Below are 18105 nucleotides of genomic sequence, written 5' to 3'. Positions count from 1 at the left end.
CTACTGCATGCTAGGCACATGTCCCAGTCTGGGAAATTGTCCTAGGTCTCCCTGGTGTGAGTCATCCTTCTCTCCCCAGCGCTGTCTTAGCACTTTGTCTCCATCTCTATTGGAGTTTTTACACTGCAGGGCTGTCATTCTGCTCTACCCTCTGAGGCCCAGCTCTGGGGCTTCTCCTCTTACTCTTGATTCCGAGCTTCTATCTTCCAGTCTCCGGCTCTGCAAGCTGATTCTCATCTCCTGGTTCTTATTTAACCACAAGATTTTTTTGATATTGTTTTTCTCATCATCTCCCTATAACCAGTGCTTCTTGGCACACGCTTTGGGAAACACTGCTCTACTTGTAACCCAGCCTGGAGACCTGACTCAGGTTCTGATTGCTCCCTTGACTCATGGTTTGATTTTGGCTTTATTACCCCCAGGCGAACCTAAGCTATGCCCATCCAGCCATAAAACCTCCACAGCAAGAACTGCCTCCCTTCCTTAAATATATTTTTTGGTTGTAAGTGGCTTTTGCTATGGATAAAATTACCTTATAGTGGAGGAGGTGTGGTTGTGATGGTTAGATGGGGCTGAGTATGGAGAATAGATTTCTCTGAACTTCTGGAAAATGTGCTTATTTCAGAGGGTATTGAGAGTGAGGATTGGTGTTCAGTTCAGCTGGTTCCCTATAATTTTAGAGACTGGTCAAGAGGAGACCAAGTAGGTGGACCTCTTGGCCTCGTCACATCTTTTGACACTGCTGACCATGTTTTCCTTCTGAAGCTCTCTCCTGCCTCAATGTTCTTCCTACCTCTGCATTCCTTCCCAGTCTCCTTTGCTACATCTTTTTTTACCCACTTCTTAAGTGTGGGTGTTTGCTCGAGTTCTCTTTGTCTTCTTTTCTCCATTGGCCCACTCTGTTATCTCAATCTATCCCATAAATTTAACTGCTACATGTAGGTTTAGGATTCCCAAATCTACGTCCAACTCAGCCCTCTCCTGGAGCTCCAGACCTGTAGATAATCAGCTGTGTCTTGTTCCTCCTCTCCCTTTCCCCTAGGGAAACAAACATGACCAAATAATCTAATTCTCATTTGTTAGAGATGGGCTGTGGGAGCTGAGGACACAATGATGTGTTGATTCTTCCATCTATCCATCCATTCCACAAGTACCAAGCTCCTGCTGGATGCTGAGCACTGGGCTAGGTACCAGGAACCCAGAGAAGAGTAAGACATGGTACCCATTGTCAAGAGCCCAGATCTATGTGATATATAGAAAGATGACATATAATATAATGTGGTAGGCACAATGCTTGACATATATAAACAAAGTAGAATGAGCACTAGAGGTGGTAATTACTAACTCTGCCTGTAGAAGACTTCACAGACAAGGTGCCTGGAGAAATTCCTGGAGGTCTCTGGATTCTATATACGTGGGCATCCAAGCACATATAGATAGGTGGTAGGTAAATATTTAGCAACCGCAAGGGTGGGAGCCAATAGCCAGCACTAAGAATGGTGGAGCCAGAAGGAAGGAGGCCAGGGTCATTGCTATCATTGTGGAGCAACCATCCTGATCCTGAACTCCAGACTTCTTTTACATGAGAGAAAAATAGACCACTCCCCAATTTTTAAGGGGGTGAGGAGAAGGGGGAGGAGAGGGAAAGGAGGAGGGGAGGGGGAGGAGGAGGAGAAAGAAGGGGGAGTGGGAGGAGAAGAGAAGCCAGACAAAAGGACAGAGATTTATGTGACAATCTTTGGCACCCACATGCAATGCATGGCAGAGAATGCAGATACGCTGTGGGAGAAGGATGTAATGGGCACTTATGGAGAAGCAGAGAGAGAAACAGATTTTCCCCAGTGCTCCTGACAGCAGACTCCCAGTCCTGCTCCGGGACAGTGCTTGAGAGATGGAAGGTAGCAGCACATCCACTCTGGCAGGAGGTGACAGGCCCTTTGGACTGAAAGCCTCCCCAGGAGTCCCCGTTTCCTCTCCCTCCATGCTGAATGCCGTCCTGGGGCTGCTGTGTGTCCGTAGCCCCTGTGCTCCGCCCTGCTCTTTTCACAGAGCTGTTAGAGGACAGACTTCCATGAGGTTGGGGGAGGCCTTGACTGGCCTTGGCTTACACCCTCTCAGGGATTCAAACACGTCAAGGCACAGTGGAAATGAAAGTTTCTGCCTTTAACCCTGAAGGTCAGAGCCACCATGAGGCCAAAAACGGGCGTGAAGAGAGTCACCTGTGCCCCTGGAGATGGCTATGCTCACGCAGCAATGCCCACTTTCGGAGGCAGGAGAGATGTTCTCAACAGTGGTGGCTCCAGCATTCCTATGGGAGCTGAGAGCCGGGATATGGTGGCAAGGGAATCCCTAAGGGATTTTTTTGAAGCTGCATTTGCATAGCATACCCATTGTTTTCACTTCCCTTGTTTGTTTTGGGGTGGCTTGAGCAAGAGGGGGTTAATTCTCCCAACCACCTTTTGGCACTGTTACTGGTTGTATCAATGGATGATTGCCGCATAATGTTGTGTAACAAACCACCTCAAAACTCAACGACTTACAACAGCAAGCATTTATTCTCACGCTCCTGAGTGTGAGCGTCTACTCTGGATCAGCAGTGACTGCATTGAGCTCCAGCCCCAGCTGGGCTGGGCTTCTCTTGTGGGTTGGGTTTGGTCTGTGTGTTCACTCTGGGGCCCAGACAGAAGGGGCAGCAGCTATCCGGGGATGCTCTTTTCATGGCCATGGCAGAGGAGCAGAAAGGCAATCCCAACTGTCCGGGCTTGTGTTACATCTGTTAGCAACCCATTGACCAAAGCAAGTCACATAGCTGAGCCCAAAGTCAAGGGACAGGCAAATATACTCCTATCATGGAGGTGGCAGGGCAGGAGTGACTATTCTTGAACAACCAGCCAGCTTCCACCCTTGTATTCATGTACATTCCGCCTTCTCCCATATCTGCCCAAGAGCAGCATGATCCTCCATCTATCCTAAGCTTCCTCCCTCAAGGTCCAAATACTGTGTTCTCAGGCCATGTTCTGTTTCCTCCAAGGCAGTATCTCTTAGCACGGACTGTCCCACGTTATTGCTCAGGCAGCACGAGCTGGTTTTGACAGAGTTGTCTTTTCCAGCCAGCCTTGCAGGGTGCCTCACCCCACACCACATGGCCTCCCAGAGTTTGTGATTTGAATGCATGACTCCCAGAGGTGCGACGCCCCTGCCGCCGCAGAGCAATGATTATAATTCATAGTCTTATAACGGATTTGTTTGTTATCTATGCCCTCTCCTCCACACTATGAACTTCACAAAGCCAAAAGCCTGTGTCTGTTTTATTCACCACTAGTGGTCCCAGTGCCAGTCACAAAATTGGCACTCAAAAAATATTTGTTAAAGAGATAGATCAATAGGCCCTACAGCAACAGGTCCTATTGTATTAGAGCCCGGGTTTTCAGTATTTCCCCAAATGCTGGCCACAAGCCTCATTTTAACTCCTCCGAAAACCCCTTCTCTCCCCTAGTCTTTTGCCAAGTGAGTGAAGACTGCTGGATCACAAGGCTGAGTGGTGGCAGAGCCTCCCCATCACTGTCTGGGGTCCCCCCAGGTCCCTGCAGTGACCTCTGTGAGCAGGTCACCTGCCTGGACAGGTCACCTCTGCCCTGATCTGGATGCCCTCTCTGGGTCTCCTGCCCTGATGACAATGAAGGTATCCTCGTAGGCTGAGCATTGCCTTCCTTCCTAAGAGCTATCAGGGAGGAAACTGACAGATTTTCTTGATTTTCTTCTCTCTCTCCCTCTCCTCCTCTTTTCTCAAATAGAGTAGGATAATATGATGGTGGAGGATTTGGGGAGAGGATTCCGTCCTGGAACCTCTCAAATCAAGGCCTAATAAGCCCAAAGCACAGTTCTCTCCAGATCCTGGACTTGCCTAACAAGACCTGGGGCAAACGGCAGATGAGAAATCAGAATATGTGCTGGGCCTTTCTGAGGGCTTTAGAGCCAGACAGATTTGAGTTCGAATCCCATCTCGACCGCTTTCCTGAGCATGTGACTGAGGACAAGTTTGGAAGCCTCTCTGCTCCTTGGTTCCCTCGTTTGTAAGGACTAATGGTCCTGCCCAGCAGTGCGCTGGTGAAGATTAAATGAGAGTCTATTTCAAGTGCCCAGCACAGTGCCTGCCAAATACCAAATGCCCCAAAGGAGGTGTCCTTCCTCATCCCCATCCCAAATGCTTATTCATTCATCTATTTTTTTCCCTCTAATTTTTGCAATAAAGGCAGGTTAGAATAAATATCACATCAACCTAGAGGAAGATACCAGGTTAACCTGCAGAGTCTGAATTTGAGAGGAAAGGACAGTCCCAGACTTTTTTTCTAACCTGCTCAGACTATGTGTCTGGTAAAGCCTATGATGTATACATTTAATTATTTAAAATATCTTCTCATCTTTTGGAAAGCTTTTACGTGTATTCAAGATTTGAATTTCATAATAAGCAAAAATAGGATACATTTAAGTTGCTACAGGATGTCAGGTGATATCGAGGAGAGAGAAGATTCTGGGTAGCTGAAGCTGTGGTAGTGGTATAAATCTCTAAGCCCCAATGTATCACCAATGACACAATGTCACCACGTTGTACTTCAACATTGAGTATGACAAGTGTTTCTTATACTGATGTGTTCTGGTATATTCAATAAAATTTAGCTTGCCGGGTTATAGTCATGTCAGAGAGCTCCTTAAGCATCATGTGGTAGCCCTCCCTCCCTCTCCCTCACCTCCAAGGGGTGTCAGGGAGTGTTCTCAAGTTCAGCCCCAGCCTGGACCTCTCGCCGGATCTTCAGGCCTCTGATGGGCCTGCCTGCTGTGCCTCTCCGCCTGTATGTCCCATAGCCCTTAACACCCAACACCTCTGAAGCAGAAGTTTTCATCTCCCCCAACCCTGCCGCTTCCTATTTTCCTCCGTCTCAGCTGTGGGCATCACCATCCACCCAGCCATACAGCCAGGAATCACTAACCTGCCCTCTCTGTCCCTCACTTCCCACGTTCAATCAACCTCCAAGTTCATTCATCTTCAACAACCATGTGCGGGTCATCAGCTGGGCCAGGCACCGTCTTAGACACCAGGAATCGAGAGGTGAGCAAGCAGGCCCGCCAGGTTCTAAGCTTTACCTCCCACATATTTCTTGCCTTTGCCCTCTCCATCCTGCCCTTACCATCCCTGGCTGAGACCTCCTCCACACCTGGGCTGTGGCTCCAGCCTCCTTATCTCCCTGCCACCAGCCGCACCCTCTGAAGTCACCCTCACACCCTGACCGCTTTTCATTCCAAAATGCAAATCTGTGTCGTTCTCTTGCTAAATGCCTCTCCATTTCCCTCGACCCAGGTTCCAGACATCTGGATTCCATAGGGAAGTTTACAAGAAAGTAAAGTAAAGCAAAGTAAAATAAAATAAATAGTAAAATAAAATAAAATAATATTGGAGAGCCACGTAGAGCTGTCAGCATCTGCTTTTGCCAAAGAAGGCATTCAAAACAGTGACCACTTAACGATTACCATCTTTTCATAAAAGAAAGGTCATTGTAACCAAAGAGTAAAAAAAAGAATATAATTTCAGGGGGAAAAAAGTCCTTTAAATTAGACAGCTGTCATATTTTTCCCATTTCAGCAGAGCCTGTGAAAACTCCATCATGGAAGACTGTTGAGGCGCCATGGGCCAGTGGGTGGATAACCAGTCTCCCCAGGATGCATCCCACCTTCCCATCCTGGCCTCCTCTACCTGTGCCCTCTCTCGCCTCTCATATACCCCTGCCTGGAATCAGCAATGCAAAGATGCTTCCAGCTGCTCCCACAGACCTTACTGTTCCTTGCCCACCGCCTTTGTTCTCTCCCATTGGGCCCAGAATTCACATGCCACCTTTCTCTGAGGTGCTACCCTTCTCACCCTTCAAGGCCCAGCCTAGGCACGGTCTCATCCAGGAAGCCCTTGGTTGTTGAAGCTCCTGCCTTCTCCCCTCTCCGCCCCATACTTCCTGCTCCATAGCACCCTGCAAATCTCTTTTTGAGCTCTTACTGTATCGTACTGACCAAAGTCCTTAATTTTCAGACCCAGTTGCCTCCCCGTGCCCCCAAGTGTGGGGTCTGCAGAGTCACCCCAGTCAGCTAGACCTCAGAAGTGCTGCTGTAGCAGCTGAGTCCCCCCTCCCAGCTCTGGCCTGATTCCTGAGCCTCAGTACGCCCTATCTGTCTGGTATTCTGTCCTGGCAAGTCGAGCTCCCCACTTCAGGTCTCTGAGCCTATCTGGGCCTGCAGGTCAGTCTGCATCCAGCTTCCTTACTGCTTCCTGGGTTCTCACAGCAAGCCTTACCCCTCCTTGCCCCAAGTAACACCAGAATATCAGATATTGACTGAAAGTTTGGGGGGAAGGGTTAAACTGCAGTCAAGCATAACAGGCAGCAACTTCAAAGTGTGTGTCAAACGGCAGTGTCCTAAAACTCCCCCAGCCTTTCCCTGCCTTCTGCTACAGCTCTCAGGGAGCCCCCTTCCAGGTCTGCCCTGTTATGAGGCTTGTCTCACCCTGAAGCCCATCGACATACGCCCATCCTCTTTCCACTGACCAGCCCTAATTCCTGTCAATTCCCTATGCAGTTTCAGTCTGCATTCCACCCCCTAACTACGATCTGGGTCTGCCTTTGGATATCCAAAACTCACAAATGAATAAAAAAGTGCTGTGCCCCACAGATCCGCACCCTTTGGCAGCATACGTCAACAGCGGGAGCACTGAAACCAGTTTCCCCCACATACAGGAAGAGGGGAGCGCCCTCTCCCACTAGGCTCTGGAAGTGGGAAGGGAGCCGTCCAGAGAGGAAGGCTCCGGGGTCGGTGGGGTTTGGTTTGTTTGTTTGGGTTGGTGATTATTTTCTTAGGGATGTGTCAACACAACTTCTCTGCTAGGCTGGAGCCTCTGGGGACAGGGACTGGCTTATCTTTATCTCTTCTGGATGGAGCAGTCAGTAAATGTTTGCTGAACGAATTAAATAGCTCATGGGCGGAACTAGCTTAGCTTAACAAATAGGGAGCTTGCAAGAAATATTTGTTGAATAATAGAATGGATCAATGGATTGATGAATAAATTCTAAACTACTGTACCCCTAATTCAGTTTCTTCTTAGCAGGCTCATATCTTTCTGTTTCTGACTCAGGCAGTTAACCTGACCCCAGCTCCTTGTGACATTCAGCTTGGTCTGACCTCGGACTGTTCAGTGGTTAAGGACTCAGGCTCTGCAATCAAATAGATGAAGGTTCAAATACCTGTCACTTAGGAGTCCTGCATGACCTCGGGCAGGGCACATGGCTTAAGTCTGAGTTTCCTCCTCTTAAAATTCAGAATAACAGTACTGACCTCAAAAGGTTGGGGGAAGGATCAATTGAGATAATCCATGTGACATACCTAGCATAATGCCTTAATGCCTAGCACATAGCAAGCACTCAATAAATGATGGATGTTGTCATTGGTTATTGCCATTGTCTCCTCCTTCTTATCCCAGGTGTCTGGGCTCAGTGAGAAGGTTCTAAGCCCCTTCCCCAGGACAAAGGCTTCACCTCTTCGTGGAGATCACCGTTCACTCCTCTTCGCTAGGTACAGCCACACTAGGTAGAGATGTTCTAATTACTCTAAGTGGGTGGTCTTCAAACCTGGTTTGGGGAGGTGGTTTGTTTTAACATCATAATTCAAAAGGATGATTATTTCTCTTTTAACAAAATTTTGTAAGAAATTCCAACATATGATGAGATTAAAGCAGAGTCCTTCATCATGCAGTGTTTCTGAATGCAGCTTCTAGAACCACTGGTCTCAGTTGGAATCCTAACTCCCTAAGCCACTAGTATGTGAGATTGCCCAAATTATCCAACTCGGCCTCAATTCCCACATCTGCAAAATGGGTATAATAATGGTACACACCTGGCAGAGTAGTTGCACGAGCTAAGGAATATGACAAATGGCACCTAGTGTGCACTCAAAAGTTAGCAATTATCGTGTGGGTGTCTGATGGTGGAGGAGAGGATGAACCAATCCCCAACCATGGCTCATGCATCTCCACTGGAACCACATTTTAACACTCCAGAGCTTACTGGTTACACTCTTCTGATTTTATATCTGTCTAGATTGGTGTCACCACACGGAGGAACATTCCAGAGTGCCTCTACTCTGACCAAGCACTTGGTTTTCTCCACGAAATCCAATATAACAAAAATTTTGCTTTGGAAAAATCTCAGTCCTGCCCCAAGCTCAGGGTCATATCCTTTATCCTTGGCTTTAAAAGCTGTCTTTATCCATGGGAAGGAAATTGCATCTAAATCATGTGGGCCCTGCCTGTGTCACACTCAGTTCAACTGGACTCACTCTGAAAAGGATGCCTCTGCCTTTTATTAGTCAATCAAGAAAAATGGAAGCAATTAGTAAGTGCCTTGAACTGTTTTCAAAGTCAGTAATAATGCGAATCAATTTTGATCTGCAAAACATTGTAACTTTTACAAATGTTTCACTTTTGCAGACGTATTTCTTTCCAGTTATATAAAGACCACAGATGATTAGGATGTCATTTGTAAATCCAAAAGGAACTAGATTATGGAATGAGACATACTTGAAATCAAAACAATATTTATAAAAACCACACCAGGATTTCTCTATTAAAGAGAGAAGGTGATTTTTAAAATCAGGAAAAATGAATAAATATAAGCACTGTTGCTAGATTTTCAATCTAAGTAGTCAAAGTAATAGGACACAGCTTTAATTGGTGCAATGAATCCTTCATTGGCTGGAATTCTTTGGGAGTGGCATGCTTTGGTTAATTGGATTTTTTCCACCTTGCAAGAAAATTTTCTGGAACATAGTTTATTCTTTCCTTCCTCCTTTCTTCCTCTCTCCCTTCTATTTCCTCTCCTTTCCTTCTTAAAAATGAGCATAAGGGATATAATTTAACCTTTCAGCTCTTCTGGACAAATAATTCTGAACATGAAATTTTACTGTTCAGCCTTGTGATACATAAATTAGTTTTATTAATTCTCTTGACAATTGATTAATGAATAAATCTGTGGTTATTTGAGAAATCCCGTCATTCTCCATAAAATAGTCTTAATTAATTTTCTTTATAGCATGCAATACTATCTAAAAATAAACAATTCTGTGTATGTGTTTATCTGTGTATGTGTTTTCTATCTGCCTGGCCCTCTCAAATGTAAGCTCCCAGGGGGCAAGGACTCTGTCTGTCTAGTTCTCGACTGAATCTCTAGCACCTAGAGATGCCTGGCACAAGACAGCCACTTCATAAAAGTTTGTTGGAAAATGAATGCCTTGGTTTCTTACTCTTCACCTATCATCAAAAAGTCAAGTGTAAACATTTCTCCTGGGTTCTAGTTCAATGATGCCTTGCCAAAATACCATCACAAGAAGTCCCTGCTTTTTACCACAGAGTGTTCCAGAAAACCACACCATAAAGTTGATCGCTACAAAGCAAACTCTATTTTCTCAGAAGGAGGGTGACCTTCTTTTGAGATAAAGGTATTTAATCAGAGAACCTCTTAAAAGAACCCATATATATGCCCAAAATTAGAGCCAAAGGACAAAACAACCTCTAAACTACTATAAACAGTCACAATATTAAAATGATCTCCTAGATCACTGGTCTTCACATAGCGCTCCTCAGATCCCTGTAGGTTCAGCCAAGGTATGTTGGGGACTTCCTTGAGGAGTGACAGGAGAGACCCATGAATGGGCCTCCAGTCCCCCAACTCTGCCTCCTCCTTCAACCTTTTGTTTCACTTAAAGAAAGTATTCCAGGGATAGGGAATGCTTGAAAACCAGAGTTCTAGATCTAGATTACCACCACCCCCCACTGTGCCTCACAGTGCCCCAATTAATTTCTATTCACTCAGCTGTTCAAAACTGTTTCCTGAGCACCTCCTGTCCATGGCTCTGGAGGCACAGTAGTAAATCAGCAGACAAAGTCTCTGACTTCATCAAGCTAGCATTCTTGTGGGTGAGATCACCAAAACCAAACCAGCAAAGACACATGTCAGATAATGATAAGTGGTACAGAGAAAAGACAGCAGGGTCAGTATTGGGGGTGATGAGGGAGGGCCTCACTGATTAGGCACCATTGGAGTAGAGGCATGAAGAAGTGAGAAAGGAGCTGGATCCGTTTCTGAGGGAGAATGTCTTACCCTGAGGGAAGAGCAAGGGCAAAGGTTTTGAGGCAGAAGTGTACTTGGTGTCTCAAGAAATGGGAAGGAGGGGCTGGCTTGGTGGTGTAGTGGTTAAGTTTGAGTGCTCCATTTCAGTGGCCTGGGATTTGCGGGCCAGAATCCCAGGCGCGGACTTACACCAATTGTCAGTCATGCTGTGGCAGCATCCTACATACAAAATAGAGGAAGACTGGCACAGATGTTAGCTCAGGGCCAATCTTCCTCACCAAAAAAAAAAAAAAAAAGAAGGGGAGAAGTCAAGGATGACCCCAAGGTTTTAGCCTGAGCAACTGGAAGGATGGAGTTGCCATTTGACTGAGCTTTCATGCAGAACATTCTTGAAAAATGTCCTAGTGTCTTCCTAGAGAACTTCAGTTCAGGTGTTGAGGAGAGGGTCAGGTAGCCCCAGCAGAATCACAGCAGGCCTTTGGGGCTCGGAGGCCCAAGAATTCAGGTGGTGAAATGGGAGAGGCTTGTGGGAAAGTGGCCTTCCTGAGAGATGCTCCCCCCAGAGAAGAAGAGGAGACCAGCTGGGTCTCACCCAATCCCACCTTCCCACCCTGGTGGACCCCTGAGCCTGGCCCGAGATGGCTTGGGGCAGAGGACCCTCCTGTATTCCTATTCCTCTGGTAGTCCCCCTCTCTGCCCTTCCTGCTGTTGTCCTGTCTTGAGCTCTTCCTGCTGAAACCGTTCACAAAAAAATGAACACGTATGTCTGCTCCCTGCAGGGCAGGGATGTGTCTTTGCCATGTTTGTCTCCCCACTACCTGGAACCTTGCCTTTATTTGGCATCCACACATCTGAAGATTGGGGAAATCAGATGAAAATGGGTAAGGGTTCAGAAAGTCTCACACTGATGATTTGGTACCCCAGAATGTCTCTGCACATGTCTAAGCTGTTCCCTTTCTCTGGGCCAGCTTGACACATGGAAGACACCAGCATGCATAATTAAGTAGGCTGGCAAGGTCTTGTCCCCATCTCCTTGGTCTGTATTTAATTCAAACAAATAAACACTTAGGATCTTTTAAATTCTCCATTAGTAACCCATTCTTCTGTTTCAAGCACTGCCATGTGTTTGGGGTTCTCTGTCCCCATAGTGAAAACAAGCTTCCAGGGCCAGCTTTCCTGCAGGCAGGAGGGACTGAGCCAGAGCCGAACCTGGTGAAGAGGGGGTGCACCGAGGTGAAGAAAGGAATGTTAAAGACAGATGTGTTCTCCTCTCAGTTTTGCCTTTTTTTAAATCATCTTCACAACAACAAACAAATGATTTCTTCCTGCTTCTGCTTAGGTTCTCCCGTAGATTCATCTTACATGTGTGGGGCTTGATGTTCGAAAACATTTCGTTGAGTTCACCTTTTCAATGTGTGCTGACAATTGCCCACTGCTTGGCGGAAATAGAATTTCCATCTCCCTGCATCACTATCCATACTTGCCTCTAAAGGAGAGTAAAAAGCAAGTCTATTCACTCACCCCTTCCAGTCTAGTTGTTATGGTGCACACTGATCAAGGGGAGGTGGCTGTTGGCCGAGGATCCCTGCGGGCCGAAGGTCTCAGCAACTGTGCTCGGAGGGGAGGCGAGGGTCACACTGTTAAGGTGAGCCAGACAGAAAAGGAGCAAATGAAAGAGCTGATGGGGGTGAGGGAGCCACTAACCTAACGAGGAGATGCCTGTGGGAACTGACAAGGATATGTGGGAACTGACAAGGATAGATCTGGCAGGGAAGAGGGAAGGAGGTAAAATGATAGGAACTTGTCCCCTCCTCCTGATAAAGGAGGTGAGCTGAACATCAGCAGTTCCAGAGAAAACAAGACTCCCAACTTCATGGCTCAGTTTGTTCGAATGTTACCTTCTTTTTCTGTGCAGTTCAAACCAGGACACTGCTGTCAACAAAATCTTGTGAGTTATTATCATCTTAAGTTTAGACCTGAAAAGATGCTATAGATTTGTGATCAGAAATGAGAGTCTGGCAACTAAGAATTTGTTTTAAGTATGTTGGGAAGTGTCTGGTCTCCTCAGTTCTAAGACCCAGAGGGAGGTAGGGAAGGTGGGGGACATCTGAGCAAGGACTCAGGAAATCAATAGCAAAGTGAGAGGTGGGAAGAGATGGGTGCCCTCAAGACAGACAGGCTGAACTTGAACAACTCTGTCTCCTAAACTGTCAACTCATTTGAGCACAGTCAGGGAAAATATACTTGGCGACTGTGTGCTCATTTATGTCTGGATCCATAAGACATTCATGTGCATGAATTTTCATGATATCCAGTACTTTCTTCCTTGAGCATCAATCCTTGTCTATTGAGCCATTTTGAACAGATATCTTTCTAAGGCATAGGGTATACATTTCTTACCACAGCATTGGACTGTAGACATAACGGAAGAGGCTGGGACCAGGTCCTTTGAGGCAAGGCTTAGAGGATAGTATAGAAGCACTGATAAGCCAGGGCTCAGCCCAGACCAGGGATAAGGACTGGTCCTAAAAGTCAGAGCAGGTAAAAGATCACCCCTTTAGGGAGTCGAGTAACGCCTGCAGATTGGAGGGGTTCTAGGGACCGTGTTAGTCAAGAAAGAACTCTCCACTTGCTGCTTATGCTGAGGATTCTGAGGGAGCTCTGCAGATGAGACCTTGTTTCAAGCATTGGCCCCAAATGACCACCTGGAGCCTTTGGCCCTGATGAATGAGGATGGACTTCATGGAGCAGGGAGAACTCTTTTTCCCAGAATGGGCAGGCCCAATTGGCCTTGGTTAAAACCAGACTAATGGCCTCCTTGGCCCCTGATCTTAGCCCTCTGGATCATATTACTCTTATGGTGAAAAGTGTCAGGAATGATTAATCCAAAAAAAAAAAAAAATCTATCTACAGAAAGAGCACTTCTCCTTAAGGCTCAGAGCAGAGCTGGCATGAGCAACCCACCGCCGTCTTGGAGCTGGAAAGCAGTGGCAGCCCTGGACCCATCTACTCTGCCAGCCTCCTGGGAACTTCAAGAGGGAGAAAGAATGAAGAGAGAAGATGACACAAAGTCAAGCCAAGGCCACAAAGATGCCTCTAACCTCTTTGCTGTTCACCCCGTAAGTTTCACCTTGATCACTGAGACCTAAGAAAGTCGTTGACCTGACCCATATCATGCATCTTGTGCTCAGAGAGATTGGAGAGGGTGCTCCAAAGTGCCACAGCTGGAGAGGGGATCTGAGCAGCAGGACTCTAAATCCCAGAGAGTCGGATGTGCATTCCTTACCGCCCTGAGCCCCTCTCACCCATTGAGTGCCTGGCGTTTGCTAACCGTGTATAGAGATTCTAATACAGAATCTTCACTGCAACCTTTGCAGGATACTTATCATTATCCTCATTTTATAAATGGAGAAACTAAGACTCGAAAAGACGAGGGAATTAGGGGATAGGGGAGCTCTCTGCACTATCTGACCAAGGTCAGATGGGATGGGGTGTTAGCCCCACAGCCCTGCTCTTCCTTCTCCAGCGCATTTCCACCTGGGTGAGAGTGTGTGAGAAGACATGAGCAGGAACTTCTAAGAAGCATTTCCTGCCTGAGCCAAAAATAACTTCAACCTTTCTTTGTCATCCAAGAACATCATTCTGATTGCCATCCACTGAAATGCATTATAATTCAGTTACGCTTCTTGAAGTATGTGATCCTGTTTGCCCCTACACCAAGTGTCCCCAGCCAGCTGTGTATTTACCGGTAGTTTTCCTTCTGGCACTGCTGGCCGCCATCTGTGTTTCTCAGCAGTTTCCAGTCTTTTCAATCTCTTCGTGCACAGCCGCTGTGAGCAGGCCTGAGGATGACTCTGCCTTTCCTACGAGTTCTGGAGAGCTTTCAGCTGCTCAAAGACCACTTCTCTGATTTTATTTTTCATAGCTATACTCCGAATGCCTGGAGTCACCAAATACCTGATTTCAGCATCGCAGAGGAACTTCCTCTTAACAGCTTACTAATCAAATTGGGCTCACGTATTCAACTATGTATTATTTAAACTTTTAATTTTAGATTTACAGAAAAGTTGCAAAGCTAGTGCAGAGAGCTCCCCTATACTCTTCACCCAGCTTTTCCTCATGTTAACATCTTACATGACCATGGGACATGTGTCAACACTAAGATCCCCATCGGTCGTATATGTACTTGTACTGTGCTGCAGGATGTGGACACTATGTTATGTAACAGATATTCTGCTTTTCTAGATGATCTCATCTATACATAACAGTCCAGGAAGCCAGTTTCCCTTTGATGCCTCAGGTTGTGAAGCTCTTTGTAAAAAATGTTCTATTTCTCTCTGCCCCACTGGAAAATTTACAGCTGTTCCAAATCCAAACCTTTGATCTTTTTATTCTTTATTTTAGAGCTGAATGAAGAGACAGAATGAAATGTGCTTACAACAAAATCGCACTAAGTACATCATTTCACCAGCGCTGGTTTGATTTGTATATCAGGTCCTCAGGTGTGCAGCCATGGGTAAGTGCTGTTTACTTAACTAATTATGAAGAATAAATGGATCAGTTGCTGCTGTGTTCATGTCATTTGACCCCGTGGATAAAATCCATGCTGAAATTTCCCTCTTCCGTAGATTTCAGAAAACTCCAACACAGCCATTGCCAAGTGTGGTGATTTCTAAGGAAAACAGTTCTAGTGAGACCACTATCTTCTCAGTTCTCTGTTAAGCACCTGTGTAACAACCAGATAAGACAAACAAGAAAACAAGAAGGCCAAGGAGAGGACAGAAGGAGTGAGGGGAAGAGAGAAAAAGAGGTGTTTTAAAGTTGTTGAAGCAGAAAAGAAATCAGGAATGAAGACATACAGGAATGAAATTGTAAGAAATCCAGGTGGCAGGAAATGAGGAAAGAGGAAAACCAGGAGACTTTGTGATCCTGGGTCAGGTCCCCTGGAAACAAATTCTGAGATGGAGATTTGGGAAGATCACAGGAAGACCACCTCTAAGGAAGTGAGGGAAATAAAATTGGGCAGAGGGAGAAATTCAAATGTGATGCTGTTGCAACAGAAGCCTCAGCCCATCCAGTCCAACTGAGAGCTCTGGAGCTGGGATGGTCCTTCAGAGTTGTCTCAAACTGAGGCAAGGGGCTGGCCTTTGTACCCTCACATTAACCAGCCCTTGGATATGGGCTATCCCTGGGAAGGGGCATAAGTTTGGGCAAGGCAGTTTGCCCATCTGAGGGCAATTTCTGGAGATAGACCGAGCCCTGAGATGTCAACCATCAATGCTCCTGACATCTGGGAGAAGGGGTTTCTTGGCCCTGCCGGGGAAATCTGGGTAGCACACCAGAGCATCTACTATAAATGGTATCCTCAAATCAAGAGAAGAGAATATTTTAAGAAAGGAGTGGTCAACTGTGTGGAATATTCCTGAGAGGTTGACTTAGATGAGGATAGAGACATGCCAAGAGAGAGGCCTTGGTGACCTCAACCAGAGCAATTTTAGTGGAATTGAAAAGATGCAAATCCAATTGAAGGGACTGAGAAGAAAATGGAAGATGAGGAAATGGAGATAGAGGTACAGATAAGTCTTTTGAGATTTTTTTATCAGGCAATAGGAGTGGAGAGATTGGGTGTTAAATGGAGAAAGACATGGGGCCAAAGAGGTTTGTTGTTTTAAGTTGAGAGATACTAGAACATGTTTGTTTGCTGACAAACAAAATGACATGAATAATGGGAGAGATTGAGATGCAAAAGAGGGAGGGGATAGCTGCAGGAGTCAGTCCTTGAGAAGGTGAGGAGTAGGATGCAGGGCACAATTGAAGGAGGTGGCCTTGGATAGGGACAGGGATACATCACCCATAATAGTAACAGGGTAGGCCTCCAGTGGGTACTAGATGACTTTACCTCTCTGCCTACATTTCTCAGAAAAGAGGAGAGATATACCAGGCCTAAATGGGGCCATCAGATTCCCTCACCCTGGAATTTGGACTAGGGATTAAGAGACAGAGGTTCATCTGAGAATGTCTCTTGAATGGTGGTTTGAACATAGGAGCTAGGGAGTGGCCACTTTCTATCTACCATGTGTTCAGAGAGGTGGGGAGAGTATGAAGCAGGTGCTTGCAAAGATGAGAAATGAGACAGATTCCTGGTGACTCTGCAAATCCAGGGTCCAGGAAAGAGTCTTATCTATGATATGGAGCACTGCCTGATTCATAATGCAATTAGCCTCAGTCCAGATACCCCAGAAGGCATCCTTGATTTTAGCCAGCCTTTAGCAGAGAGCTACTCTGCCATGTGACCCAGGCCCTTTTCTAGAACTGTGCCATGGATCTTGTACAAAAATGTTCCTTACAGTGCCATTCCACTAGTGGAAAAACTGGATGCAAGAAAATGTGAAGCCAGAGGCCGGCCGGATGGCACAGTGGTTAAGTGCGCGCTCTCTGCTGTGGCGGCCGGGGGTTCACAGGTTGGGATCCCGGGCGCGCGTACCAATGCACCACTTGTCAAGCCATACTGTAGCGGCGTCCCATATAAAGTAGAGGAAGATGGGCACAGATGTTAGCCCAGGGACAATCTTCCTCAGCAAAAAAGAGGAGGACTGGCATCGGATGTTAGCTCAGGGCTGATCTTCCTCACACACACACACACACACACACACACAAAAAAAATGCTAAAAAGAAAATATGAAGCCATAAGAAACAATTCAGATAAATGTGATCTATTCTTTCAATGAATAGTATCTAGCCATTCAAATTGATTAGGAGGAAGACTAGATAGAAACATAAAGCAAAATAGGATGCTGATTTTAATGCAGATTATTATGGCATTGTAAAAAACGCATTTTAGAAAGATGGGGGAAAATATACCAAAATGGTAATACTAAGAATGTGTTAGGTTAATGGGGTCACATGTGTTTTCCCCTTATTTTCTCTATTTTATTTCTAAAATGTGGCTATTTTATGTAGACAATTTAAAAAACTTCTCTTTCCTAAAGCTTCCACCTGAGCAGTTTGGATAGTTTCTGAGAGGCCGTAAAAGGAAGGAAGGAGTCAGCTGAAGAATTGGGACCAGAGAAGGCTGTCAAAGGGAGTGGTTGTTCGCATCAAAGAAGACACCTACCTGCTGGCTGGGGACATGAATTACAGTCCCTCAACAAAACCCAAGAGGAGAACTAGGTGACCACTTAAGCACAATCAGATCTTGCAGCCTGTTCCCATTGCAGAAATACTGTCATGAAATCTCTGTGAAATGGACGAAAAGGCTGGGCCGTGTCCTCCCAGTGAGCACAGGTGGCTGGCTCCGGGCCAGGCGCTGCCCTCCCGGTCCATTCTCTAGAGCACCTCGCCCTTCCTCAACAACTCTCCTCCTAAAATCTCCAAAGGTTTTATGAGGAACCACACCGCGCACTGACCCTGAACTTCATCTTTGCTAAGTGCCTCCAAATTACCTTAATGAGGATTCCCCTCCACCCGCCGGGAGGTCAGCTCATGGCTGTCCTGTGACTCTTCTTTCCCGGTGAGGTACAACAGGTCACTAAGTGCCTTGCTCAGACACCCCCTGGGAGAAGACCTGGAACAGGAACTTTGTGTTCCTAGGCTCAGAACGTTTCTTAGCTCGCTGAGCCCAGCCGACGCCTCAGGCCAGTGAGAACTGAAAAGAGGGCATGGTGAAGGGGAATGAGGACTTGTGCTCCCCGCTCTGCCGTGAGCGAGCAGCCATGCTCCCGTGCACCACTCACTCTCTGAGCTTCCTATTATTACAAATCCGTCAAACCATATGTATTCCTCCAGCTTAATCTTCTAGCCTGTACCAACAGAGGCCAAGGAAGAATGGACTGCTATGGGTTTAAGTTCATCAAAGTAATGAACCCACCCCAGAGGCTAAAATAGAAATTAGCTATCGGCTTTGTGTTTGTGGGTAGTAATTAGCTAAGGCAGATAGAAGCATGTT

At 46.3% G+C, this 18105-nt stretch overlaps 1 long non-coding RNA gene across 1 annotated transcript in view; it reads left to right on the top strand.

The window, feature by feature from the left end:
• The window catches only part of LOC131419523 (uncharacterized), a 29950-nt gene extending 12480 nt beyond the window's left edge, over positions 1-17470 (top strand). Inside the window, exons 2-4 of the long non-coding RNA XR_009223271.1 lie at positions 13074-13279; positions 14565-14676; positions 17150-17470. This is a non-coding gene — a long non-coding RNA (uncharacterized LOC131419523). The remainder of the gene's footprint in view (positions 1-13073; positions 13280-14564; positions 14677-17149) is intronic.
• The last annotated feature ends 635 nt before the right edge of the window (positions 17471-18105 follow it).

The sequence above is a fragment of the Diceros bicornis genome, chromosome 21 (genome assembly GCF_020826845.1).
Source record: "Diceros bicornis minor isolate mBicDic1 chromosome 21, mDicBic1.mat.cur, whole genome shotgun sequence".
Taxonomy (NCBI): domain Eukaryota; kingdom Metazoa; phylum Chordata; class Mammalia; order Perissodactyla; family Rhinocerotidae; genus Diceros; species Diceros bicornis.
Note: the sequence above shows the minus strand (reverse complement) of the source record. Positions and strands in the feature narration are given on the sequence as shown.